The sequence below is a fragment of the Embiotoca jacksoni genome, unplaced genomic scaffold (assembly GCF_022577435.1).
Source record: "Embiotoca jacksoni isolate LCO1_2020_lvr unplaced genomic scaffold, fEmbJac1.0.p SCAF_5, whole genome shotgun sequence".
Lineage (NCBI taxonomy): Eukaryota > Metazoa > Chordata > Actinopteri > Embiotocidae > Embiotoca > Embiotoca jacksoni.
In genome coordinates, this window is record NW_027185403.1 from 2,305,444 (window position 1) to 2,332,726 (window position 27,283).

A 27,283-nucleotide genomic window follows, 5' to 3' on the forward strand; every position below is an offset into this window, starting at 1 on the left:
AAATATTTTACACCTGAAATGCAGCTATTGTACAGAAACACATGCTTTTTTTTTTGTGAGCTGGGCCTCCTCTCCTCCTTTAAAGCTCACCAATTTAGCTAGAAGTAGTAATGCAAACATGAATTCTGTTAGCATATGAACAACCATAAAACAAGTATTCTCTTGTGATTAGGTAAAAGCATGTGTAAGCTAATAGAAAACCCCCCAAAACAAATTCAAAACACAGGGGAAAATATATGCTAAAAACTAAAAGGAGTCTTGTAGTCATCACTTTGGGCATTACCAACGAGTCGAGCACTTGGCAGACAACACCACAAGAAATGAGCTCAACTGCTGCATGATTTTATTTTTTTTCAATAATACCAATGCAGATTCATACAGCGTTGGTCAATAAAAACAGAGATTCAGTGTCTCAAATGGCAAACTGAGTAGCCGGCAGCACAACAATATATCAGCTAAAAGCATGAAGCCACAGATGATAATTAATTAAATAATTCATGCATTCATAATCTATTACGAACAGCAACGGCACAGCGTCGAGGCTAAACCAAGAAATGGCCACCAACCAGTAGCCGCAGCTTTCTGGCATTGCCAAGGAAATACAACCTCTAGTGGAACCAAAAGCACTGCGGTAGATACTTAGCTTAGACCCAGGCACAATGGCAAGTCAAAGTCTGGTGAATAGACCTCTGACGGAGAGGTAATGGTCTGACAGCAAACACAGGAAATTCAGCATCTGTCCCGCCGATCAGCTATTCTCAGCCGAAGACACGCAGGACATAATGAATGTTTACTCCTTCATCAATGTCCGGGTCAGCTGCGGCATGAGCTTTCACAAAACAATCGCGCCTTATTGTAGAGTTCAAATGTTTGCATTAAACTCCCGAATAGATGTTAGTGCTAACCGCTGGATTTGAGCCATGCATTGAAAAGCATGCAATAGAATACAGTGCAAGTTCAACCGCAGTGCTCTGGCTGAAGTAATGCTTTATTAATACCAGGCTGCCATTAATCCAACAATAACAGATGGTTAGTGTTCCTGATTATTGGGTATTGATTTTGGAGGATGTCAGAGTCTACCAGCAAAGTTCTCCTCAATGCATTGACTGTGTTGAGGGGTCATTGGGTTTTATGTTGGCAAAGTTACTTTGCTCGCTGTTAGGTTACAGCAAGACTCCAAAAAGACTCAAAAAAAATCCATCGTCTTTTCTTCTTCTTTTTTTCATTTTCTTCCATTATTCCACTATGCTCAATTGTACCATCACTATTTGTACTAGGTGCTATTGCACCATTGTTTAGGTGTGTATGTATACATGTTTTTCAGCCATTTATATGTTTTATTAATGTTTTATATGTCTGTTTTTTGTGTTTGTACATTGAGAGAGCAAGTTAAAACTGGAGTCAAATTCCTTGTATGTGTAAACATACCTGACAAATAAAGCTGATTCGGATTCATTAGCAGGCTGGATCTCTGTCTAAGTTGCAGAGATTTTTTTTTTTTTTTTTTTTTTCATCTGGGCTCAAAGAACATCTCAAGTCATTTAAATTCAGAGATAAAGCCCAAGTCAAAATTAGGTAGAAAATGTTAATGATACCAAACTAGTCCCTGCTGTAATCTAAGATACTGCCACGTATTCAACATCTTTCCAAATGTATTCCTTGCATTTTTTTTTATGTCTTATTAAATACATTTTTTCCATTTATTTTTTTATTTTTTATTTATCACTGGATCTTAACACAAGCACACAATGATAGATGATGAACATTAAAGTCCTTATATACTGAATGCATATTTGCCACTAAAAAACAGTTATATAACAAACGTAACAGGAGGCCCATAGATTTGAATATTCATATACTGTGTAAGCAGCACTTAGCCAGTAACATGTAAAACCTTGTCCATGTGGAGGAGTGGAGTGATGGCTGTAATTGAATGGCTGCCATTAACTTCCTGGAGAGCCTCCCTCTCACAACTTCAGTTCCCTCGCTGTTTTTCTACCTTCACTGGAGCAGACCAACTTCTTAATTGGCATGATAATGTGATTAATTGCCTTCTTGTCTTTGGGCCCACTGAGTTTTACACTGTAAAGAAGTATAAATCAGGCGTGTATTTACAAGCAATCAAATGCTTAGGATTGAAAAGGAACATTGAAAAGATGCCCAGCTGTGCAAAGTAATTGGTTCTGCTTTATTAGCTGTGTATCATTAGTTGGAAGTCGAGACTTTTAGATCAGGGGATGAGTTATTTTGGTACGTAGTTAAAGTTTTCCTCATTGCTGGCTAAACAGTGTAATTTATACATCTTAGTGAATGCAGTAATGGGCTTCCCATTGTATAGATTTTTCTGCTGCCCTTATATTAAACTGTGGAAGCCTTTTAGAAAGACTGTTTTACTGATGAAAGCCCTGCTTTACCCTCACAAGTGAAGCAATATCAAGTGAGATTTAGACTCAGGTTCCCCAAATAGTTCAATAAACTGGTTTCTAGTAGACACTTTTTTCTTCAAACATGCTCACATTATGCAAAATACACATTAACATTGCCAAATTAAATAAAGGCAGTTAGTTTTGGACCTCAGAGTAAGAGTGAGTCATTGGGTAACATAATTCAAATCAGAGTTCACTCATTTTAAATGCAATGCTTTTAAATGACATCATTAAGGGAAATGTCTGTTTAGTAATCAGGCACTGACAAATAAAATGTCAGACTGAAGCAACCCAAATATTAATTTGAAACAGTTTTATATTAGTGTTCTCCTTCTGACCTACTGTATGACATCCTACCGTCTTCTCTGTATGTGCAGCATTTCCACCAGGAGATAATTTTTTCTCTTTAATGGTAAATCCTGCCGCTGATAAAAAAAAAAAAAAAAAAAAAAAAACGTTTACCTCGTCTTGCTGAACAGTGAAATGGGGAGGAAAACAAACATCCCATATCCCAATCTGTCCCTCACCATTCTGTGTGCTACAAAATGAAGCACCAATTATCTTGATCTGGCCTGTGGTAGTTAGGAACAAATGCTGATGAAGCTCTGATGTCTATAGCAGCATCCAGGTGCTCTTGCATATTAAGACCTTTTATGGTCACATAATTAAAGAGAAGCTATTGTCATGATTGGTGTGCATCTTGATTCCAGGCGGCAAATGCCTTGCTAATGCATCCTTGTGAATTAAGGCCAAGTTTGTGACTGGGGAATTGGTGACAACTTTTCTGAGCCTGGTGGACAGATTGTCGACGAAAGGTTATTAAATCAGTATACACAATGATACACTGCAGTTGAGAATCTAAATGAGAATTACTTCCATGTGCTCTACAAAATGCAGTAAGTGCAGCGGTGTATCCCGTGATGGCACTATAATGTAGCATAACTGAGAGTCTTGTAACTAGTGGCTGTGAGACTGCACTTAGTCTTTTGAGCTGAATACGGCATCATCATGCTAATTTGCTCACTGTAGCCACGTTAACAGGCAGTTCGGCATCTTAGTTTACTACGTTAGCATAAATTAAGCGTAAACAAATGGCCCAGTTGAAGCCGCGATTTGGTCATAAAACATTTATGACATATAAGTATTTTAAAAAATGTGTTCTCTGACCTGATGGTGACACTTTATGAAAAGTAAAAGGACATGAATGTCTGTACCTAATTTTCTGGCATACAAATACGTTCAGAATCAAAAAAAGATCAACCTGGTGGTGCCAAACAAAGAGTCACCAAAATCCTTTGAGTACATCAGATGGGAACCATGAATTTCTTTACACAATTTTGCCATTCCATCTGTTAGTTGCCGAGATAATTCGGGGAATCTGTGAACATTTTGTCCTGATTGTGGCACTTGATTGTGGCCCTTCTGGCACTCGACAGTGTCGTGGCAATCTATCCAATAGCGGACATTGCTGTTCGCTGTCTTGCAACACGAGTATGACTAAAGACCTGTGCCGAGAGAAGTACCTTTTCGCTAGTATCATTCACGTCTAATAACATTTTAAGATTATTGGGAGACTTCAGATCAACATCAGGTAATTCACTTTTCAATCTCAAATGTCAAGACATTTGGCTCGTCTGTAATATCAAGGGCACACAAAAAGAGGATTATTATGAATTCGGGTAAAATCACCTACAGCCCATCAATATTCTGTGGCCATCGCGAGGAACCCGTTTCAGGCTTAACGAGAGGATCCAAGGGATAAATGATCAAAAAACAGGACAGCTATTGTCCTTGAACTCTTAATGGCGTACTAATAGCACAGGGTGTCAAGAGTGATTTTAACAAGAATGTCCTGAGTCAAACTTTTTTTAATCTCTCTGCCTCTAGAGGAGATGGCTGTCTCTGTCTCCCCTCATCATCACATCACCAACTCAGGCACGCGGCTTGCATAATCACCATCCTCTGTGTTTCCTCCTGCAGTTTGGCAAAAGGGACTCATTATAGCAGAGAAAGCAGCAAGCAGGGGCCGGTGTGCACCGTTTCCTAGGGACTCAAAAAAAATCAGGAAGTGTGCTTTGAAAAAAAAAATCTTTATATAAAAATCCATGGACTCAGCACAGTACTGACACCAATACCCTTACTTGGGTGTAAATAAAGTAGAAGAGGTATACATCATGTGAGGTAACTCGTGGTTTGAAACTTCAACATATAGCAAAGCTTTTGTTGTGTTTCTTTTGAGTCCGCTGGGGGCCGGGACCCCATACCAGACCCCCAGCGGACTCAAAAGAAACACAACAAAAGCTTTGCTATATGCTGAAGTTTCAAACCACGAGTTACCTCACATGATGTATACCTCTTCTACTTTATTTACACCCAAGTAAGGGTATTGGTGTCAGTATTGTGCTGGATGAAACTCAGCGTTTGAACACAACAGCTTTCTGAAGGGGGTTATCAATCAATACTCTTTATCTAGTCCGTCTCAAGCTGTACATTTTCACATCATATTGCAAATATTATACAACAGTGTTTGCAACAAAATATGTTAAGAATAACACATGGAAGGCTGAAAAACCTGCAAATATTTGGAAAGGAGGTCACAACACATTAAGTGTTAATCAACCTAGGTAATCGTATTTGTCTTGTATGCAGGTAGATTACCAACCATTATGATGTGCGTTGAGGTGTTTGTGGTTATTTTGCATTTGATTTAGTGAAGGAAAACACTGCATCATGTGTGAAAGAGCGCTGCAGTCTGACTTGGGACTTGGGCCAACAGAATTATCAACATATCTGTCCTGCTGCCTTCAGATGTCTGTAGGGATTTAATTATCTGAAGATGATTTTCGTACAATATAATGCAGCTCTGGACAAAAGATACTATAAGAAATTTCACCTAAATAAATTTGCAGATGAATACAAACAGATTTACCGATGTTCCTGCTTTTAACCACATTAAAATATATTTTAGCCGTCAATTTAAATGCATCTACCGACCAGAGTGCTCGATTAAGAGTTAATTTAAGTTTAAGCTTCACTCTATTACACCTTTGCATTTATCTTTATTATTTGATAAAATGGCAAGGTGGCAGCTGAGTGACATCGTGCCAGAACCTCTCAACACATTGTCCAAGAATTGGGTCTGTGCTGCGTGATTTGATCAAAGCTCCCACTTATTTGAGCCAAAGTATCACAGACGGGCAAAGCCAATTTCAGGAATGTACTGAACTGTCAGAGCACTGCATGTGCTGTTAAAAGGGGAATTGAAAGGTTATTTAACTTTGTGTTGTTTGTTTAATTTTATCATATTTACTTTAAAGTTGTCATTACTTTTAAATGAGTGAGTAGCCCTACTTGTACGTTCTGTTGAACAATACGATGCATCTTCTGGTGTTTTCATGACACTCAAAAGAAGTCATAATCAATACGCAGAGGCTTCTATCTCCTCCACTCACTCTGTCGGTTATCTTTCTTGCTCACGCTTTCTCCTCTCTCTCACCAAAATAACTTAGTATGTTGGCATACAAATAACATTTTACCAGCCAAGTCGTTTACAAAGCGTTTCAGTTTAATGTTTTCGTGACCGTTTTTCATAGCCTCTTGATGGTGCTGCCGACGTCTATGCCCATGCTATTTCATAGTGTCCAATGTTTAAAATTGTGATCTTTGAAGTATTGATTCTTACTGTGGCTTAGAAACCTACCTATGATTTATCTTTTTCTTTCTCCTTCTTCCCTCTCCTCTCCTTGTAGACAAAAGACTGAAAACAGGGGCGACCACAGCAAAAGAAGAGAAAAGATTAGGCCATGGCTGATGGGATGATTGCTTCTCAAAGTGGTAAGCAGAATACATTTACTGTCTTTTAGTCAACTCGTGTGGTCACTGTTATAAAGACCAGCACTTGCACTATTGCTCTACTTTTCAACAGTTTTGTTTTTCATACAAATAAGTGGTTCAGCTATTCTGACCGCAACTGATAATGTTAAATTCTTTGTCAAACAACTTCACTTTGGGGCTGATTTTTTTTTTTGTGAAAAGCTCCTTACAAAAAAAAAAAAAAGAAAGTAGACTTGTTGCATTGTTTGAGTGGTATTACACGCAGTGATCACTGTTTTGTGATTCTGTGTTAGTTCAAAATGTTTAGAGCCAAATAAACCCAACAAAATTCTGTCCCTGCTTTAGGTAATTTTGTCCTCAGAACAGTAGCCTGATAATTGAATTTGGGTGATTGGAAACAACTTCCAGCTTTGACTGTCTTGCTCACACAGGTGTATGGTGTGGCCCTCAATTGATTGACAGCATGTTGACAAACTAACACTGATTTGCTGCCCTCAACTGGAACTCGTGAGCTCGTGGTTACAATGTGCGCGGTATGCTTGGCATCGTGAGAACGCTGTCACTAGACAACGGTAACGTGGGAGGCGTCTAGAAGCCACAGAGGCTAAAAATGTACTAAGCTGGGTGGTGAGTAATGTAATTCAAGAAATGCCAAGGATTCATGAAAAAAAGGAGAAAATGAGGCTGTTGGAACATCAACATTTTCCTCAGACTCAAACTGAAATGACAATATATTAACTTACCAAACAATGAAAAACATAACTTCCATGGCTTTCACAATTTCTAAAATAAAATTCAGCAAACATTTTCCAACTTGTGAACTTCCAGAAAATGTTGAGGTCATGAATAGTACAAGAGGGGCGTTCTTATGGATTCTTTCATGAACACAGTAAACACGACCGCATTTGAAGGCAGCAGCTGCCTTTGTCAGTGATGATCGAACCTTTTCAAACACTTTGCATGTTGTTTATACTTTGTTTCTTACTTTACTTCTCATGTGAACATTGCTGTTTTTACCAAACTTTGAATTTCTCATTCAGTCAGTGAAATTCAAAATGCTGCAAAATGTACTCAAGTGCTATTATGCCAATTCTGGGAAAATCTTAATGATTTTTCTTATCAACAACAATAATCCTAGTTTCAGCTGACTTCAGTCCTTTCTTGAGAGAGAATTGACATCTTGAGCCTCAGTAGTCGATTCTCACTTCTCACGTTTGAGCTTTTCTTTTCCTTCAGCTCCTTTCTCTTTCTTTATGTGCTCCCTGTCACCATGGCAGAGTTGAGTCACTTCCCCCTGCTGCAGCCTCTCATGAACCTCAAATTATTGCTGAATAATGTCTTCATCCTTCTTCAATGCAGCCAGGGCTATAGCAGGTCAAAACAGCAGGTTGTGTGCCGTCTGAGAAAAAATGCTTTTCGCTGTCAACGTGAATTTCCGGTCATACTGGGGAGCATCCTTTAAATTTAAAATGATTTTGTGAACTCTTCACAGCTTCTAAAGAAAGCACCTATGATTCATAAATAATTTACAATGGTGGATTGCAAGTACTGTGTACTTCTCTCGTAGGATGTATAAGAAAAGTCATTCAGCAGTATCTGTGGTTTGCTGTGTAATTATTTACGTATCATGTGACCTTTGAGTTGCTTAGGGATGCGCAACATCTTTTTTACTGTATATTGTTAGTATTTTAAGACAATGTAATTGTGTGAGAAATTCAAATGGGTGTTCTAAACCAAGGAACATTGCTTGTATCATCCGTGTTGTCAGTGCAATATAGTATTTAAGTTTGATACAAGTGTATAAAGCATAAGATCACCTGCTCTTTCAGGAACTGACTCAACCGTGTGAATCCAAGTGAAAACTGATCCCTCATTAATTTTACTTCTTAATGCCTTTGCATTATCAAAGGATAAGAAATAGTGGTTTAAGCAAGTAAGCCTTTACAGATACATTTTTGATGCTGAAGCCTTTAGGATATTCATTCGACAAAGGTTGACTTACAGTAACTCTACTCTATAACCAAGTCAGCATTTAAAAAATGGTCCAGACAGATATATGCAATAATTGTGTGTTGCAATACAGTGATTTAGTTTAACAGTATATACTGATATATAGGCAAAGTAAGGGCATAAAGGGCAGCGATTGCCATTCTTATACGTCACATATAATCTATTTATAACAGTCTTGATGACATCTGTACTGTTAAATGGCACAGTATAGTGCATCTGCTTCAGGCGTGTTTGTTTTGCCAGAAATTTTGAGTGCAGATCCATCATTTCCTAAGTCAACTCCAGTATTCATGCAACAAAAACGATCATCTTGACAAGAGTTTTTAATTTACCAATCAAATTCCCGTTGACGTCGCCTCCATGTAGCCAAGCTTATGTCAGATTTTAGATTGCATGTGCGAGCGTGTAAATTTGTTTGCGCATGTGTGTGCTGGCATCTGTGACACGCACGCATACTTGTGTGTGTTTGTGTGCTTCAACTTGAGTGTAGGCTTTAGACAAGTGCATCTGCATCTGTGTTTTGGGGAGAGAGGAAAAAAAAGAGATAGATAAGCAACAGAGGTGACGTTGTGTGAAGAAACGGGAGTCTGCAGACGGATAGTGTTATTCCCTCAGTATCACCATTAAATCTTAATCTCCTGCCCCCTCATGGGAGGAGCCAGTCAAGCACGGGATTGTGTTATGCATCTAAATCAAGATGTCTTGTTCCTTCAGTGTGTGCTTTCATTCAGACAAAGTTTGATGTGTCTGTTCTCAACTTCACATTCGTCTCGATGCACTGGCTGATCATCCAGCTGCTGTTGTTTGCACTAAAGCCTTGTCAAATGCAATTCCCCTCGTAAACGGGTAGCATAGCTAATCAATTTTTAAGAAAGAGAGAAAACAAACTCGCAAGCAGCGCAGTAAAGTTAGCATCGCAAAGTTTCGGCAGGTTGCATCATGGGGGCTGAGCAAATATTGGTTCTCAGACTAATATCCTCTTGTTGTCATTACCTATCCAAAGCGGGGTGTAGTGTTGCTTAAACATTACAATAACTTGAAGTGATGAGCATGTCTAGAAGCTACCTATCAAATCTACAAAAATATTAGACCAACAACAATCCTAGAAATTTCAGAATAAGGTAATTGCCCTTAGCCACCCTGAGGGCAAGATGAACAGTAAGGGTGATCTATCATTAATACCAGCACACATCATAAAGTAATTTAGAAAATATAAACCTCGAGTAAAATGTTTTCTGCTGAGCAGTTAATGGCTATTTTAGCTCCAATGATTACATGTAATGTTTAAGTCATCTTTTTTTGCCACGATAGTCTGGAAACCCTGCTGGTATCAACGTTTGCACAGCACTTTGAAGTGCCAAACGAATACCCACAAGTGGGGGGAGGCCACCTGCGACAACATTTCTTTCTAAATGTAGTTTCAGCACATATTGTGGTCAATGCTGATTAAAGGCTGCTTCAGTAATTTCAAAATCAACCCGAGTTCTACTCCCATTAAGATGCAACAACTGGATACGAGACCAATGTATTCACTCTGTGAATTTGGATCTGGTAACACCAGGCTATATCAGGAGAAGAAACACGAGCAGTGTTTTGAGGATGCTAGTTATTTAGTTTTCATGTATCATGCACTGGTGCATCATCTTGTGATGGTGCCTATGGCAGTAGCAGATCTGAATAACCCGTTCATCCCCCCGTAAACATTCCCCAAGGTAAGTGATTGTGATGAATTCCCTCAACACAGAACATCAGTCAGAGCACGCTGCATCCTATTAACATCATTTATTTTTGACCCAAACATTCCTTACGTTCCGCCTTCTTAAATCAGCCCTTCATGTTATTGTCTGGCAAATGTTCAATTTTCTCATAATAAAGAAAGATCAATTGTAAACACACCCCCTTGCCTACCTTCATCACAATGAAGGATACTTCTTCTACATCCTCTTGTCAGCAGGAAATGGCCTGCACTTCTTCAATACCTTTCCATCTTCTCAGCTGAAATAAGTTTAGCAGTAGTGAGGGCATGATGCATTTCAGGATGTCTTCGGGGTTGCCCCTCAACATTCTCATCTGCCGCACTTCTCAGTGACAGAAAAAACCTCCGACAGAGCTTTTTAATTGTAGCTGGGGGAAAAAAAAAATATGTGTGTTTATTCACAGGGATTAGAGAGTCTGGTGCTGACATTTGTGAATAGAGGACACGATTTGTGTTTTTATGTGGTGGTGTTATTTTTTTTTCTCCAATGGAGTGGTACATTTTCCTCTACATCAATTGGATACGGTATTATTAGATCTGGCTGCACACTTTGAGACATGAAAGTGAAAAATAATCTCTGAAAGAGGTAGGCTCTGACGGCACCCTGAAACGTAATGGAAAGCCTGGCTGCTGTTTCAAAGGGAGAGCGCAGTAAGAAGACTGGTTTGGAGAGGGAAGCCTGCTTACTACAGATAGAAGACTGGGATAAACCAGCGAGGATGCTCAATTAATTTTACTGTACCTAGTTCTGATTTATTATGGATATCATTTTATTTATTTTTTTTTCGTGCGGCTCTTTTTATTGTAGCTTGAAGGCAAATGCTCCCTCTTGATTCTTGGACATCTGTAATTCATTGAAGGAAGCTGGGGAGGTAAAATATTGGAAATGAAATAAATATACAACAGCTCCCTTGAAATGTTGGCATTGTTTCATGTCAGTGATTATTGTAAAATGTCAGAAATTAGAATTTGTTGTCTCAGTAGATATAAAACTTGTTTTTTCTTCTAGGCATGGCATTTTTTTTTCAGTTTCAGTAGGACATTCATGTGACTCGAACACACATACTGTAGCATTCATATACTCTGTTATAATTTCTGTGCTGCCCACATGCCTCATTATTCTTGGTAATGGACTAATGTCTCCACCAAGGCTATTGATTCATCATTATTTTCTCAACTCTTCCTTCCAAACATATAATTTGCAAATGATGATGTTGTTGTTATTGTTGTTGTTGTTGTTGTTGTTGTGTGGAACTAAGTATATTAAGCTGGCTTTAAATTCTAAACAATTTATCAATATGGCTAAATAACATGAATGCTGTATCCAATACAGAAGCCGGGTTGTCAGGCCATCATTCTGAAATGTTTACTACATTTTAAGATAGAGAACACTACTTAAAAGTTGTAATGTAATTTGTGAATTATATGCAAACCCCTTGTGCTGCTGTTATTTATCAAAGTAACTAAGACTAGCATGTTAGCTTCAAACTTGTAAAGTGAAGCTGTTTGTTCGTAGTAAAAGATTGCATCAGTTAAATACAACATACACGGTTATGTCGACTGTGTTATGTCATTTATCAGTGGTAAATAAGTAAAGAGCTATATTTTTTAATCACTTTTCAAAGCAAAAAACATTCATAATAAAAACACGAGATATAAAAGGAAAGAGTAATGAAGTAGAAATAAAAACCTTATATTGATTGCTTAAACAGTGCAGTTTATACAAGATAATGTGAACCTTGTGTTCATTCTCGCGTACATTTCGTCTCCCTGAAACCCATCATCCGCCCTGAGTACCTTGTCAAGTTATTTGATTTTCTGGTTATTGGTGAAGGTTTCTTTACAGTGTTTTCTCAGTTCTCCTCAGGCGTTCAAGACTTCCTCCAGTCTCCTACTGTCAGTAAATTTTGTGCCACCAGTATTTTTTTGAGCCTGCATCACATCTCTCACACAATGGATTTACCATTTCTGAAAGAAGCGTTCCTTTTCTTATTGTTTAGTATGGCTAACCCTCCATTATCCCCTGACACTGTCCTCAAAATGCTATTACGGGCTGATAACAGAAATGCCAGCAGTGATCAGAATTTTTGGCCTTGATTAGAGAATATTCACCCTTTTTGTTACTGTCAAGAATGATCAAGAGGAGACAAGGTTGGTTAAGTGAGTGAACGTGACTGGGAGTGCCACCATCATCATCATCTCTTTAACACAGCAGCCCCTGCATCTCTGAGGGAACATATTAACATGCTGGCGTGCTGTCATCCCCGGTGCCCTACTTAGACCAGATGGGCCTCATTCAGGTCTTTCACAAAAACGCAGGCGTGAAGGCATCGTAAATGTCAGTCTCAATATCACCAAAGCCGTAATTAAGACTGAGCCAGCAGAAGGACCTGTAGTTTTGTATCGGAGCTGGGTAGACTGTGTTATATCAAAAAGATCACAGGTTGAACTGCCAACAACTCTAATGAGCTCCAAAAGGCTACGCAGAAGTCAGATTTGTAGCGATAGAGGGATTCCATCGCCAGTATCATCATCCGAGCACGAGCCATGAAATTATGCATCATAAAAGTCCGAAAAAACCCGACATACTGTAACTATTATGTAACCTGTTCATACGGCAAATGCATATAAATGGCACACGCAACATCAACGTCAAATTTACATATGCATACAACATGCAATCTGTGCTCCCGAATGAGTTTTCTTCGCGTTAAGCAGTCTTTTGTTTCGTATGGGTACGTCTGAGCACAGCTACATCTGCACAGCTTGGATGCAGCATGGTGCTTTCGTGCAGCAGGCTTTGGGAAACGAGGGTGGTCGTTAAAGCCTGGGCAGATGTTCTGAATCAACATGAGGTGAACTGGAGTAGAAACTGGGAACAAACTGGGAAACAATATATATAATTTAAACCTAATGCGCAGTTTACAAGACAAAAATGTTATCATTTATAGTCGGGATGGACAGTATGATGATACATACCCTGAAATTTGTCAGTCATCAGAGATTTTGCCATACCCTACTTTAAATTGCTATTGCCCAAACTATTATATGATCATTATAATATGTTGATATTAGGGTTTAGTATGAGTTTTGCCACCTGAACCATAATTGGACTAAGCTGTTAAGAAGATTATTGAATGAAGGACTTTAGCATTGACGTTTTTTTTTAGCTGTCTAATTTACTAGATTAGACATTCTCGTAGTTGTTTTACTACCGTGACACAGAATTGTTTTCATATAGCATATTCCTACATACGTACTCCTTCATTTCAATTTACAAGGTGCGATCAAAAAGGTTCATAGACAGCGCCTATAACAGCCGAAAACCGTATCTGATTTAAATCTGGCTGCCAACCCACTTCAAAGTCGTCTCCTTGTGTGGTGATACACCGCTCCGAGGGCTCCTTTAATGCTTGAAACGCTTCCTGGAAGTCCTGTTATGCAAGTGCATCAAGCACCATCTGCAATATGTGCTGAATCTCCTCCACGGTATCAAAACGGCGAGTCTTCAGTTCAGACTTCATTTATGGGGAACAGAGAGAAGTCGCAGGGAACGGCTGGTGGGGAGCGAAGTTTGTGTTGTTCTGGATGAGAAACTGTTCCGTTTTTAACAGGCCGTGAGCAGGCGCGCAGTTTTCGTTTGTGCTAAATGTTATCCCTTTGAATACGCAGTCGTATTCGGCGTAGGCAGTTTGACCCTGGGGGACAAATTGGGTGTACAACCCTGCAAATGTCAAAAGAAACCAACAGCATGTTCTTGGTTGCGCGCCTTCTTTGATGTCGGGCAGTGATGCTGGGCCCCTCCTGAAACACGGTTACCACTCAACGCACCTCGCCTAGCTTATTGCTTCAATGCCGTAGATTTTCGGAAGCATTTCAAGGGTCCGTGTTGCCGATTTCCTTAGTTTGACTCAAAATTTCAACGTGCGCTCTCGGCACAAGTTTCAGGCCAGTGGCCAAACTGTAGATGCTCATGTAGCAGTGGTGCAACGCAGGTGCTGATGTTGATCAAGCTACATAACTTGGAATGCTTATTCCTGATGGTTAACACTTCCCCCTGCTCCATGAACATCACTGCGCTCCACTCTGTTCGTGTTTAATAGTCATATTCTTTAAAGTTTTTGATCGCACCTCGTACAGTCACAAGACTAATATCAAAATAAATATCAAAGTTTATTTTTCTAACACTATATCTTTGTACAGTCAATAAATATGTAAATATATTGCATGTTGCAGATATCATTTTCATGTCTTTTTCATCCCCAGTAATTGATGTATTTGGACATTCAACTAATCCTCCGCCGGGCCTCCGTGTCGCCACTAACTGTGGTTACCAGACAATTTGTGCCGCATCCGTCCACCCTCTTTGAATGCAAACTGATTTACATAAAGGAGCCGCCGTTTGCTTGTGAGGACATGGCAGGGAGTGCTAACTTCTGAAGATAGCAGAGGTGACTAAAAGGGGGGTCAGAAACCAGGTGTTCGTTAGATGTTCCGGTATAAGACTTTGTCCTCTCACAAAGCCCACAATTATTGCAGACTGTAATAACCCAGTGCATTGTGGGAAATAAGAGGGTAAGCTCCCTGTGGCTTTCTTTCCCCCCTTGTGTTTGTTTGTTTGTTTGTTTTTTCCTGTTGTTTTCCACGCAGGAAATACAAGGCTTCTAATTAAGTCTTGGAGGGGGAGAATGAGGCATCTTAGTCGGCCAACTGTGAGCGGCTATCGCAAACTCGACTTCGATGTTTAATTTATGTGCGCTCTATTATTTATGGATGCCGTGATCTGTGTGTATACGGGGGCTTTATGCAGACTTTGGGTCCATGCAGAGTTTGGAATAGGAAAGAAAGAAATACAAAATGAAAAGAAGCATATCGGGTGCACAGCCATCAGAAGAACAGTTGAGTTCATCTAAAAGTGGTCTGTCTAGCAGTTATCTGTCTTTCGGTCTCCTTTTCATTCTCGCCTACATAATGACCGTACAACATTATGCATCGGTGTTCACACATGATAGAGAAACACATGCACACACTTAGCCTAGGAGGGTAATTTATTCTCAGGAGGCGTATGCTACATTTAGAAATAACCTCTACATACCTAACCCAATTTAAATCAGAAAGTGTGTTATGTTATTCTGAAGGCATCTTGTGAATTGTAAACAAGGAACTCAATTTTGTCCCTATAACAAAAAAGGCCAACTCCAATCAGCTGTGTTTATTCAAAAATGTGTCTCTGAAGTCTTCCTCTGAGGAGCAGCAGCGGCAGCGGATGATAATCAGGTCTGAGAAGGTGGACGGGGGTAACGACACCCATGACACCGCTGCCTACAATCGCCAAGGGGACCGTGTTTATGTTCCTTCCACTTTAACCTTTAATGTGCAGCGATGCAGCTCTAACCTGCTGAATATTATGCACTAAGCTGAGCCAACTGAAGGCTAAATCCACGCCTCCAAAAAAAAAAAAAAAAAAAAAAATGGCTTGGATCAGCAGGTGTGACTGGGAAGGATTTGAAGAGGGAGGAAATGCAGGGAAAATAAATATTTCATGGAACATTTTCTCATAACACAGTTGAAAGGGAGTGTGGATACAGATCAATTGTAGCAAGGGATCTGGCTATGCCCAGATAGAGTTAAGGAGAGAGGGTAATGCAACTTCAAATAGCAAAGGGTGCTGGCTAGATACTTTGGGTTAGTTTTTTTTTTTTTTTTAAAAAAGCACAGATAGAGTACTGGCTTTTGGTGATAGCAGTAAGTGGAGTGCTTAGTTTTTCATTACATACTGTACCGTAAGCTAACTCTGCGAGAATAAATATTGCTTTCAGTCAAATTTAAGAGGGAAAGACTACATGTTAACACATTATTATGGTCAGAAACGGAAGGAAATATTGTTTAGGAAGGGATGAACTGGTCTTTTTGGCCTTTTTCAGGCTCACAGGGTCACATTTTATTTTGTTTTATTAGCTTAAGAAATTGTATTTCCCACATGAATTGTAAACCTTAAAACAAGAGCCTAGTATGAAGGAATCATACTTAATCCGACATTGGGAAATATTTTATTTAGATTGTCAGAATGAAACAAAGATTATTACCATATCACAACAATTAATCCCTGCTATGTAACCGATGAGCCGACAACACCTTCCACCAAGAACGGGCATCGGAGCAGAGCGTATATTTACTTGGAAGAGGTAAGCAATAATGCATGTTGAAGTGGCTGTGTTTAATCAGCGTAATGTTGACAACACAATTAGTGTTTTAAAGGAAAAACATGGGCAATGTTAATTAGACTTCATATGAATAGACATTATGCTGATTCCACCTTCATGTTAAGAGTTTCACCACACAAAGAGAGTCCCACTTTATCTCGTGTTTAAAAAAAACCCAAAAAAACTAGAAGAAGCAGCCCAGTGCTAGTGAATACAGTATGACCGGCTGAAAATGCTGATAAGTGAACGGCCAATGAAGCGGCCGCAATGGAACAAACAAACCTATGTCATGCAGGAAATTAGACTGAGAGGAGCAATACTGCACCTAACAAGCTTACAGCAGTTTGAATAGGGTGATTGAAAGGGAGGCAGTTTCCTGGGCAGGAGCACTGGACCATCAACCTTTAGTCTCACATATCCTATGGCCCCTGTCCAAGAATTACACACACACAAGCACACACGCAGAACAAGGTGAGAGAAGGCACTTAAGGACCTCTGTTTCACTGGAGCTGTTCCATACCCAACAGAAAAACTGTGTACTGGATACCGAACATCCTGGAAAAGAATGTATGTTAGTGGGCTTTTAAATGGGAGCAAAAGAGCCTTTAGTAATAGTACCTCGTACTTTTCACTACATTTCCACCACTATATCAATGCAGTTCGTGTCCTTGCATGCTTTTTTCAGAATAGGAGCACAACTTCAGCCAGGAGTAAACCTTTTAAATTCACCACACCACAAATAGAAGTTATAGTTCTGTAAAATGTAAAGACCGGTATTATTTGAAAAACGAATGCTTACCTGATGGTTATCTCAGCTTTAAACAGCTCTGATAGTTGCTTGTTCTGCCCACCACTGATTCATTCAAACAATTTTCTTAAAGTGAAATTCAAACTATTGCGGCAAAACCATCATTTTCATATTCTCCACAGTTCTCAGCCAAAATAATTTCAATTTACTATATTGTAAAAAGAAAGACCAACTAGAGATGGGCATTTCGAGCAAAACTACAATTCTAAATTCACTCTGAACTATTAGATTTTTAATCAAATATTCAGTTAAAAAAAAAGGGAAATAATGAAGAACAATATTTGCACATTCTAATTGATTTTGTAGGTTATAATGACTATTCGAATGTTCAAAATTTGTGCTCCATCCCTAAAACCAACATTGTATGTTGTATGAAGGTTCATAAAACCTTATGGACTACAAGTTTCTCGAGGCAGGAAGAAGAAGGTCAAGTCATAGCATAAAGGAAGCTCGTTTGATTCCTATCTATATCAGGAGGCTGCATCTTTAGGCTTGCAGCTGAAGGGTATTTCATCTTCCAACTGCCCTTGAGCAAGTGTCTGAACCCTCACAACTGCAGCGGGGGCACTGCACTCTGGCTGAGCCCGCGCTCAGATCCCTCTGATGAAAATGCATATCCATTTATATGTATAACCTGGGAAGGCTATGCAAAGAGATTGATCCTTGAACTACAACAAAGGCAGAATTGATGAATACATTGTGGTATAAAGAGCCTGCACACACTGAGGTACCCGACTGCCTACAGATACGGCACTGTGCCTTGACTTGGTAAATAAGACGGTGCTGGTGTAAGTGGGTCATACAAAAATGTTGGTATAGTTACACAAACTCTGATCTCCTACAAGAGTATTTCTAATACCTGCCTATCAGGCGTGACTATATGGATTTATATTCTTTGTAAAATATGTAAATGCTCGCCCTTTCGTACAGTCCTGCTGTGGGAGAGCAGCTGAAGCGGGCAGCTTATTACATGCTGGTTTGTCTTTATCACTTCTTATTGTCAGCATAAATGAAGATCACCTCCACAAGATCGCGGTGTGTCACCGCTATCTTGTTTTATTGCATTTTTTTTTTAAACAGGAGGAGGAAACCTTTCTCTTCCACGACCCCATTTTACATCCCGAGTCCTCATCATCTGTAGATGGACTTGGTCTTCATCCATTTACTGGGAAATATACGATGCAGGCAGCTCATAAGACTACACTTTATGTGTTCAATTGGGAGTTGGAGCGGTCTTGAGTGATGACTCGGTGAGGGAGAGGACTTTATTTTTACGCCTGACTGAAGGTGAACCTGACCTCTCGTGGGCTGGAAAAGGAGGTAAAACTCTGAGCAGTGTAGCATAACCATACACAGCAAGTTCAGTGGCTCCTCGGGGTCATTACCCCGAGGAGATGGTCTAGGAGCAATGCCAGGCTGAGGCCATTATCAGTTTGTTGGTACAGGTGATTATGGTTTACTCTACCATAAAAATCATACAGCTCACCCTTGCCAAACTATATTTAGTTCTGCTACATGCTGCCTGCTGTATTCATTATGTTTACTTCCCTTTAAATACAAAAGACAGTTCACCAAAATCACTTCCACTGAAAGGTATACATTGGGATTGTGCTTTTTGTCTTTTTTTTGCTTCTTAATAGATAGACAGACAGAAATATATTTTTGATGGACATTTGTGGTTATGAAGAGTAATGAAATCCATGGCAACAGTACTTTTAAGCCTATAGCGGTAATGACAAAGAAAAATGAAACAAAAATAACCCTCTGGGAATAAAGAGAAACAAATGTGGCATTTAGAAACTATCGGCAGCAAATATGGAAAGGCAAAGTATGCTGGGGTGCAGAAGGGTGTGAAGAAATTGGCCATTTGTCAGCTCGGATAAGGTCACTATCTAACTTGCAAACGGGACAGTATTTGACTGCAGTTGGGATGTTATAGCTAATACCAGCTCAAATGAAAAGCCGTGGAACTTCTAAGGATGCCCCGTGCTTATTATTGCATTTCAAAAACAACTGAAAAGATCAGCAGCAGCGCTGTCATGGTTCAGATGCCGAGGCCTGCAGACAGCAGAAGTGGTGTCAGAGGGCGAACAAACTCTCTGCAGGCGCTGCTTTGAGGACTTCTCTGTGAGCATGCTCTTTGGCGAGGAGGACATTGAGTTAATCAGTGTGTGGACTTGAACACAAGAGCATAATACATTGTCAGTATTTATTTATGGGATGACGTGCGCCGTTTCTGGTCTTTGACACAAAAGGCTAAATTCGTGGCATCCTACAGGCATGTGGGATGGAGGCGCAGCTGTGGGTTGCTTTCTTAATTAAGTTTGCAAATACTTGGATGAGCATATTTGAGATAGACCCTAATTACTTTTATACACGTGTATTTCATTCATATTGTGGAATACACTGCGAAGGCTTGACTGCAGTCAAAAAAACCAAAACAAACACATTAGAATAGTTACGCACATCACATTGTGATTAAAGACGTTTCAGAAAGTGACCATGGAGCTTATTTATATTCAGCCATACCGTGTTTGTATGCAACAGCGTACGAGGTCTTGTCACAACTGTTTTCACAAACATGTAGGCGGGCCATAGTGAGATGTGTCAGGAAGCAGGAAGGCTTTTTTGATGGGACAGCAAACATCCCGACAGCTGCACAATGAAGATTGCTAATTAATACCACACACTGTAAAGGAATTATTACCTGCTGTGCGCGACCCTCCTGGCAAGCAGTACATGAAAGCCACTTCCACAGCCTGGCACTATCTTAGAGTGTGGAAGAATGAAACGAATGACGAGTCTTTGTCTGCGGAATTTGCATCGCCAAATATTGCTCCGCGTCGTAAGCTCCGTCTCTAAGCTCTAACGCTGCGTGCGCCATCCCTTTGTAAATATCCAAATCGTATTTTATTGACAGCATGTCATTTTTCTTTTCTTTTATTTATGTTCATGAAATATATAAATATTGTGGTCAGGGGGAAAAAAAAAAAAAACATCCGGAAAGAACAAATGGATTTCAAAGTCCATGCAACAGATTGAAGTAATCATCGGTTTTACTTTGATGTTCTACTTCAAAAGCTCAACCGCGGGAAACTGCGGCTGCCAATTAAGTGATCATCGGCAACTAAGTTTATGAGGACCATACATTATGAATATTAGGGTCTTTTATTAGGGATCCTTAATGTGTTCATTCAAGCATTGCTAACATAATTAAGCCGGGTACCCATCGTCTTGCCTATACGGCACATGTCGGTAAAATGCGGCCCGAACCTTTTAGCTGTGATTTAGACCGGAAACACAGTGCTTGACAGCCCGTAACTAATTACAGTGCATCATCATCTTATATTCGTTTTAACTCCATCTATAGTTATTGACACTTTAATATCTCTGTGCTTCATGTATTGCCTCGTGCAGCACTTTTTGTCGGTCCTTGTTTAGTCATCGTGGCACCGTTGGGGTTGGAGTCATGAGGGTTTTAACGGTGTCGTCTACACATACGTCTTTCTACAGGCAAGAAAAACTGTTTTTATATGCAGCATATAAACAGTTCATCACAAACTTTTACGATTCATCTTGGTGCTGGTTGAGTCATCAGGCATAAATAACTCAAATAAAAAAAATAATAATAATAATTTAGAGCCACATGAAAAACTGACTGCAAGTTTTTTTTGTTTTTTGTTTACAGATATAGGTTCTAAGGGGATAGAAGACAGTTAAAAGTTCTCTCTGCCTTCCCCATCAACCACCACCAAAAAAAAACTAAAAGTAGATGTTATTAAAGCCAGAAGAATACATAAACTGATACAAACATATGCACTAAATCCCAATTTACATACTAAGTCAAGTGCCTTTTTTATTAGTCACGCAATGCCATTGTGAATCCTGGACAATATCTAAACCAGACAGATATGCTGGATGTAATGTGTTTATTGCTATTCCATTTCATCCAATAGTTGTTATTTTTCACTGCTGTTATATTTCCAACATGTCCAAAGAATATCTTAAGAGGACAGGTGCCTCCTGCATTGTCAGTGCAGTTTTGCTTGTTTATGTTTTTGTTGTCCACTCCAATTTAATCATGACAAAGTAAAACCCAAAATGATGAATTATGCCGGTTTCTTTTTTTTTTAAAGTTCTGATTGTGTTGTCAGTCTCGATGCCATTGCAGCTGTCAAACGGAGTTTCTATTGAATACTGTCACTTGGTAAACCGTTCCCAACTGCAGCCTTGTTGCCCTCAAGGACTTAATAACTAGGTTTAGTCGCCACTGAGAGGGATGAACAGCTGCTGTGCCAAGCAGCCAACTCTCTATGGTAATCTTATCTTTAAAGTTGTCTATCCTCGTCTTATTGTAATTATATTAAAAGTTTTCTGCACCGCTGGAGAGGAGCTGCGGGCTTGAGGCAGTGCCTAAGCCATTGTGTGCAGAACTTTCTGGATGCTCAATGCTGCCAAGAGTTTCCTGCTTCCCTGCTGGGGTGCTTAGGTTGCTCAAACTGTGCTTGGGTCAAACATCATGCAGACTTTTTGGCATTTTAAGGTGACTCAGTGACTAAAATGTGTTCATGAAGCAGCAGGTTTAACCTATTTTGACTTTGACAATAGCAAGGAGTGTATTTTTTTTTCCATAAATTGTAAGTAAAGGATATCATTAACTTGCTCTCTTTGTCCTTGGAAGACATATACATTTTTTAATGAAGGAAATTTTCCTTTTCTCACCCACCTACATCATTGCAGGTGATAAATGAAATGATTAAACATTAAAATTAAACAAAATTATCCAGCTTGAGTAAATTTTAACTCCCAAGAAATCATTCATGACACATCTCTGTGAGTGGCTGTCATGAAGAACTTGCTCAGATCAGTGTTTTTGTTATTTGGCTGCTTAACAGATGGCTGATGTATGCTAAGCATATTGGGGCTATTAAATCTGTACCTTAAAAAAAAAAAAAAAGTATAAACCATGAGCACAAAATGATCTCAAGCTTCTGCCCATGTGACTCGTTTCAAATGTGTGCATTTCCATCCTATTTTTGTGGTTATGACTTTAACATCTGGTAAGCAGTTAGACTGCTACATTTCAGTTAGTCAGATATGCTGCTTATAACTTTAAAACACTTACTGTAATTTTGTTTCCATGTGTTTCTTTCTTAAAGGAAAGAGAAGCATATAGTCAAAACCAATCAAACCTTGATTCTATAAGATCTAGAAACATTCCTTGGTTTTATAGTTTTGTGTGTGGGAAGCAGCCAGAACTCTTCAGTAACTACACGTGGTTCTAACCCAAGACCGCATTGTGTGACAGCTGCACTAACCACTGAGACACAATGCCATGTGATGTTTTTTCCAACTGGGAGTAATTGTCAGGCGTGCCGGACAGAGAACAGGTATGGCAGTCCAAATTACAGGGTTTTTTTTTTCCCTTTGGTTACTATAATTGCAACGGATCTTCTTATGAATTGATCTGAGAGTGATTTGCTATGCTGCGCATTAACTCGACTTTTATTCAAAGACCAGAACATCCCAGAGCCGCACTTTAGCTACTCAACCCCAAAGGAAATCACGCTGCGTTTGCTGGAAAAACTGAACTGACATGAACTCCGGATAGCTTATTTAAGTTTAAGTTTAAGTTTCAGATTCAGGGGGGGCTTACTTAGCAGATTTATCTGCAATTTAGGTTCATGAAAGATGCCCCTGGTGGTCTTGTGGGCCCACCTCAGTTAAACATGGGTCAAGTCTCGACCCCAATGACATTCCATTTTCCTCCCCACAAACCAAACCTGTATCCCACAGCATTGTGCAGAAAGATACCCGCATCAGATTCTGTGAATTACATTATCTGAATTATTATTATTGAATATTCTCAATACAAAAGAACTACAATCACTGAAACAGGTATACCTCTTCTTTTTTTATTTGTATTTTTTTGCTTATAAAGCTCATTAACAAAAGCAATGGTACAACATAAAATCTGGGACCAAGATTCCTTCATTTCACATGTAAGCACTTCATGAGACATTGTCGTCGCTGAACCATGTTTTTATGGGACTTGGTCATAAAGAAGGATCATGGCAGAGTGCTTTGTTGGAATTCCTTTAATTAAATTCAGGAGGAGCTTATAGGCAATTACACTGGGCGAAAAGTAATAATAAAACAAATAGGAAGCGAATTTTTAAAATAAGCAGAGGAGTGTCCGGGGAATTTCTAACAGGCCAGCAGTGCCAAATGGAGATTGAGGGCCTCCAGCATGCGTTAACATCCAACCTGATGATTAATATCTTGATAATACGACCTACCTGCTCTGCTCACTCAGATATTGTGCTGACAGCGGGAAGACGTGTGTGCCAGTTAAAGTAGTTTGAACGAAGCCGGTGACAAAGCAATATTTTATTTTATTTATCTTACTTCTCCCGCTATTCATTGCTGCTATTCATTACCCTCCCCCCACCCCCTCCCGTGACAGGCCGAGCCATGGTGTATATTGATATGTGGGGAAACGAGTTGTAAAGTGTGGGGGAACGTTCCGAGCCAGACATTTCCATTCATTGTAAAGAGAAATGCCATCACATCGGAGGAGATAGAGTGGAGGGAAAAAAACCCAAAGGAATAAAACGTATTTTATGTCTTCCGCTATTGATTTAGGAATAATTAGTTGTACTCAAGCACATTTTCATTGTCTAGGTAAGTAGCTAGCCTGACATGCAACATTTCAAGAGCTATAAATGATTCAGTTCTAGAGGGATCCACATCAAATTGGATGGGTTGGGTTTCAGTGGCAACAGAACTTGAACTGGTCTCGCCAGAGATCTGGCCCCAACAACAGTTAATGTCTTCGCTATGCTGTCCCATTCCCTCTCTGCTATCCCCCTCAACCCAACCGGTGGAGGCAGATGGCTGCCCGCCTCTGAGCCTGGTTCTGTCGGAGGTTTCTTCCTGTTAAAAGGGAGTTATTCCTTCTCTCTGTTGGAGGTTTCCCTCCTAGCTTATGTGGGAATTGTTTAATTGTTGGGTCTCTCTGTATAATGCTGTAAAGTTCTGTTGTAAGGACTTTTTAATGTGTTAGCTGCCGTGAAATAACCTGTGCTGTGATTTGGCGCTATATAAACCAAAAAAAATGGAATTGGATTGAATTGTAATAACCTGTGTTGTGATTTGCCGCTACATACATCAAATTTACCTGAATTGAAATCACATGCAAGTCTGGTCGTGACCCTGCTTTATGTACAGCCTCCCTGTTGCTCCTGCTGTACGTGAGAATGTAGGCACTAATGAGCCATCGAAGTCTCTATTTAAACACCTTTATTTGGTGCTGATGAAAACTCGCATACCTAACAGTGAGATAAATTACCTTGCTCAGTTGTTCTGAAGGAAACATCCATTTATTTCAGCTGTTGTTTGTTTGTTATGTGGAGCAGTTGATTAAATTGTGACCCTCATCACTTTGCCATTGAACGGGGATTTATCTGAAAATAATCAGTGCTCACCAGTTATTCAACAATCTCTCTCTCTCTCTCTCTCTGTCACTTGTGCAGAAAACCGCCACAAACTCGTGCAGACAAAAATGAGCCGATCTCATTTGCATAAATGTAAACGGCGCTTGTTTCTCTCCTTACATGACTGACATGTTAGTAAAGCCTGACCTCTCGGCGGAGATCAAACAATGCTCACAAATGTGTGTCTTTGCTCCTTGTGACAAAGAAGACGAGATAATGAGTTCTGGGGGACAGGCTGTTTGGCATCGCCGAGTAAAAATCCCTTCCCTTTAAACATGAATGCTTTTGGCAACGCATCTCAGCGTCTCCAACTGCATTTACGAAAAAAAAAAAAAAAAGGGGGAAAAAGGGAAATGAGGAAATAAGCCGGGCCTGACCTCGCACTGTGTCATCGCGACCGGTCGTTGTTTATCTTTGTGTATTCGGTAGGATTGAGGGCATTGTTTCCAGGATTATCAGGCACCCACATGGACCAGCTATGAATGCAAACTGTGATAATGTTTCTGTCCAGCCAAAATGGAAGTGTAAAACCCTAACAGATTACCAGTGACTGTGGCTGACTAGGGGTGCCGGCCATACCACAGCGGGAAGGCACGTAACGCCAAGCTCGCAAGGAAGCAAAAAGAGCTCTCCCACAATGAAATGGGAATTTTTTAAACCCGTTCATGTCAACACTGTAACAATTTGTACTCATTCAGTCATTCCTAGTCCGTTTTTAAACAACAAATTTATAGATAGGGTTCACTTAGGGGAAAGGAAAAGGCTCTTACCAAACAACGTGCTGGAAAAGAGACGGGCTACACGGCTCGTTTCCAGCAAGTGTTGTGTTTTCCACTTGTATCCGTGTTCTTTATGTGCGTCTGCGGTTTAAACATGCGAGTTGAGTCGTGTGAGAGACACGGAGAAAAAGAGGAGAAGAGCGGGAAGCTTTGGACGAAGACATTGCCCCTTTTTTGCAGATGGCTTGTTAAAGCTGCGGAGGATGAGTCAGAGAGCAGTCCCCTAACAGAAGCCCTTGTTGTTCGGAGTCCAGTCTGGTTTCATCTTGTCAGCCTTCCTCAGGGCAAGTAAAAAAAAAAAAGAAAAGAAGAAAGTTCAAATGAAAAAGAACGTAGCGCAGGAACTCTTCTAGATGTCCTCTTCTTGACATTTTCCTCTTTATTAAATCACCTGAAAGCTGCACAATAATTCTGTCCCCCGATGATACTTTCCCACGTTGAACCAAAGTATCCCTCAAATGACAAACTGTCCTCTTTCTGTTTGAGATTTATTGTAATGCATACATCATAATTGAAATTAAAATATACTTCTACTCATGACAGTGATTGTGATCAGCTTAAATACATACGCACGGTGGAGGTAGTTGCAGTCCAGCTGTCGTGGAGGATTCCAAGTGAAATGTCTGTAATGGTCATATAAAAAAAACTGTCGAAATAAAAAGGAAATTTTGATCTACATTCGCTGTGAAAGCAGCGCAATGATCAGACGACAACAACAACATCATCATCTGTTTTGCCTGGAGCCTTAACTATTACGGAAGCATGAACAGAGTTAGGGAGACAGATAGGCAGTGCTTCATTAACCCAGAATTACGATTGTATTGACTGTTGTGTTGAATCCAAAGCATATAGCTTTTCATCCATGACATTCTAAAACATGAATTTAGTTTTTAAAGAAAAAGTAACACAAAATTGTCTTTACAGTATATGCAGTTTTTATTGCTCCATTCAAAGTTTTTCTAAGTTTAATCTCATTAGTAGTGAGCAGGTTAACGGATTACTGTCCTCCTTCCTTCAATACAATGAGGTACATTACAGAAGTTGATAGTGTTTGACACGTATCATTGAAATGGCAAACGTCCCTTTGGAATGAGAAAAGATTAGTGAAGAAAATCCACAGAGACCTTGATCGCTCTTTTTATAAAGCAAATCCTCTGCCCACATTGTTTAGGCCAAAGGCAAAAGCCGATGTGTGACCAATCTTTATTTCTTTATTTTGTTACAGTGCACGGCATCGTTTCATGTGATGAGCTCTTTTTATGTCGAGTCTGTGTTCATTTAGGCATGTTTAAGAGAGGAGGACAACAACTCCCCAGTAAAAAGGGAACATAAAAAGGCATCCATACAGAGCTCTTAAAACGTTCAGTGCTATGGATCGCAAAATATGTCTGAGAGAAGGGAAATCTACAGGCTAAAATGGCAGCTCATTAAATTGCCCTCATTAGCGATGAGGCATTCAAATAATATTTCAGGATATTTTTCGTAAAACAATATCTGTGACCATATGTCAAAATCCTGAAGAATATTTAATCATTCATTTCAAGATCATACAATTGCAACAAAATCAGTATTATACTTTTATATTTTAGCATAAATGTAACAGTTTGCCTAAAAATATTTATTTAAAACTAACCTATTACTGTGGTTTGTTGTGCATCTGATCCATTGTAGCCAAACCACTCCTCCATTGGAGCTGCTGTCAGCCATGCCTGTCGTTGCTGTGCACAAGTTACATTTGTGACATACTTCATACACGCAATGATGTCGTTACGTCAACAAGTCAGAATATTGATTGCTCTATTCTCGGTCTTCTATCATTCACAGTATAGATTATACAATACTCTGTATGTACTGTATAAATATGATCATTCTTTACACTCTTTTATTGCCCATTGTATGACATTTTGGTCTTTCAATACCTTAAATGCTTTTCAGATGTTAACTTCTCAATCATAGTCTTATTCAAATGCA

The 27,283-nt window shown here is 39.6% G+C and overlaps 1 protein-coding gene across 4 annotated transcripts in view; it reads left to right on the plus strand.

The window, feature by feature from the left end:
• lingo2 (leucine rich repeat and Ig domain containing 2) overlaps window positions 1-27,283 on the plus strand; it is a 200,557-nt gene that overhangs the window by 107,806 nt on the left and 65,468 nt on the right. For all 4 annotated transcript variants that reach the window (XM_069171240.1, XM_069171242.1, XM_069171239.1 and 1 more), the window contains one exon: window positions 6,176-6,260. The gene's annotated coding sequence lies outside the window, so the exon portion shown is untranslated. The remainder of the gene's footprint in view (window positions 1-6,175; window positions 6,261-27,283) is intronic.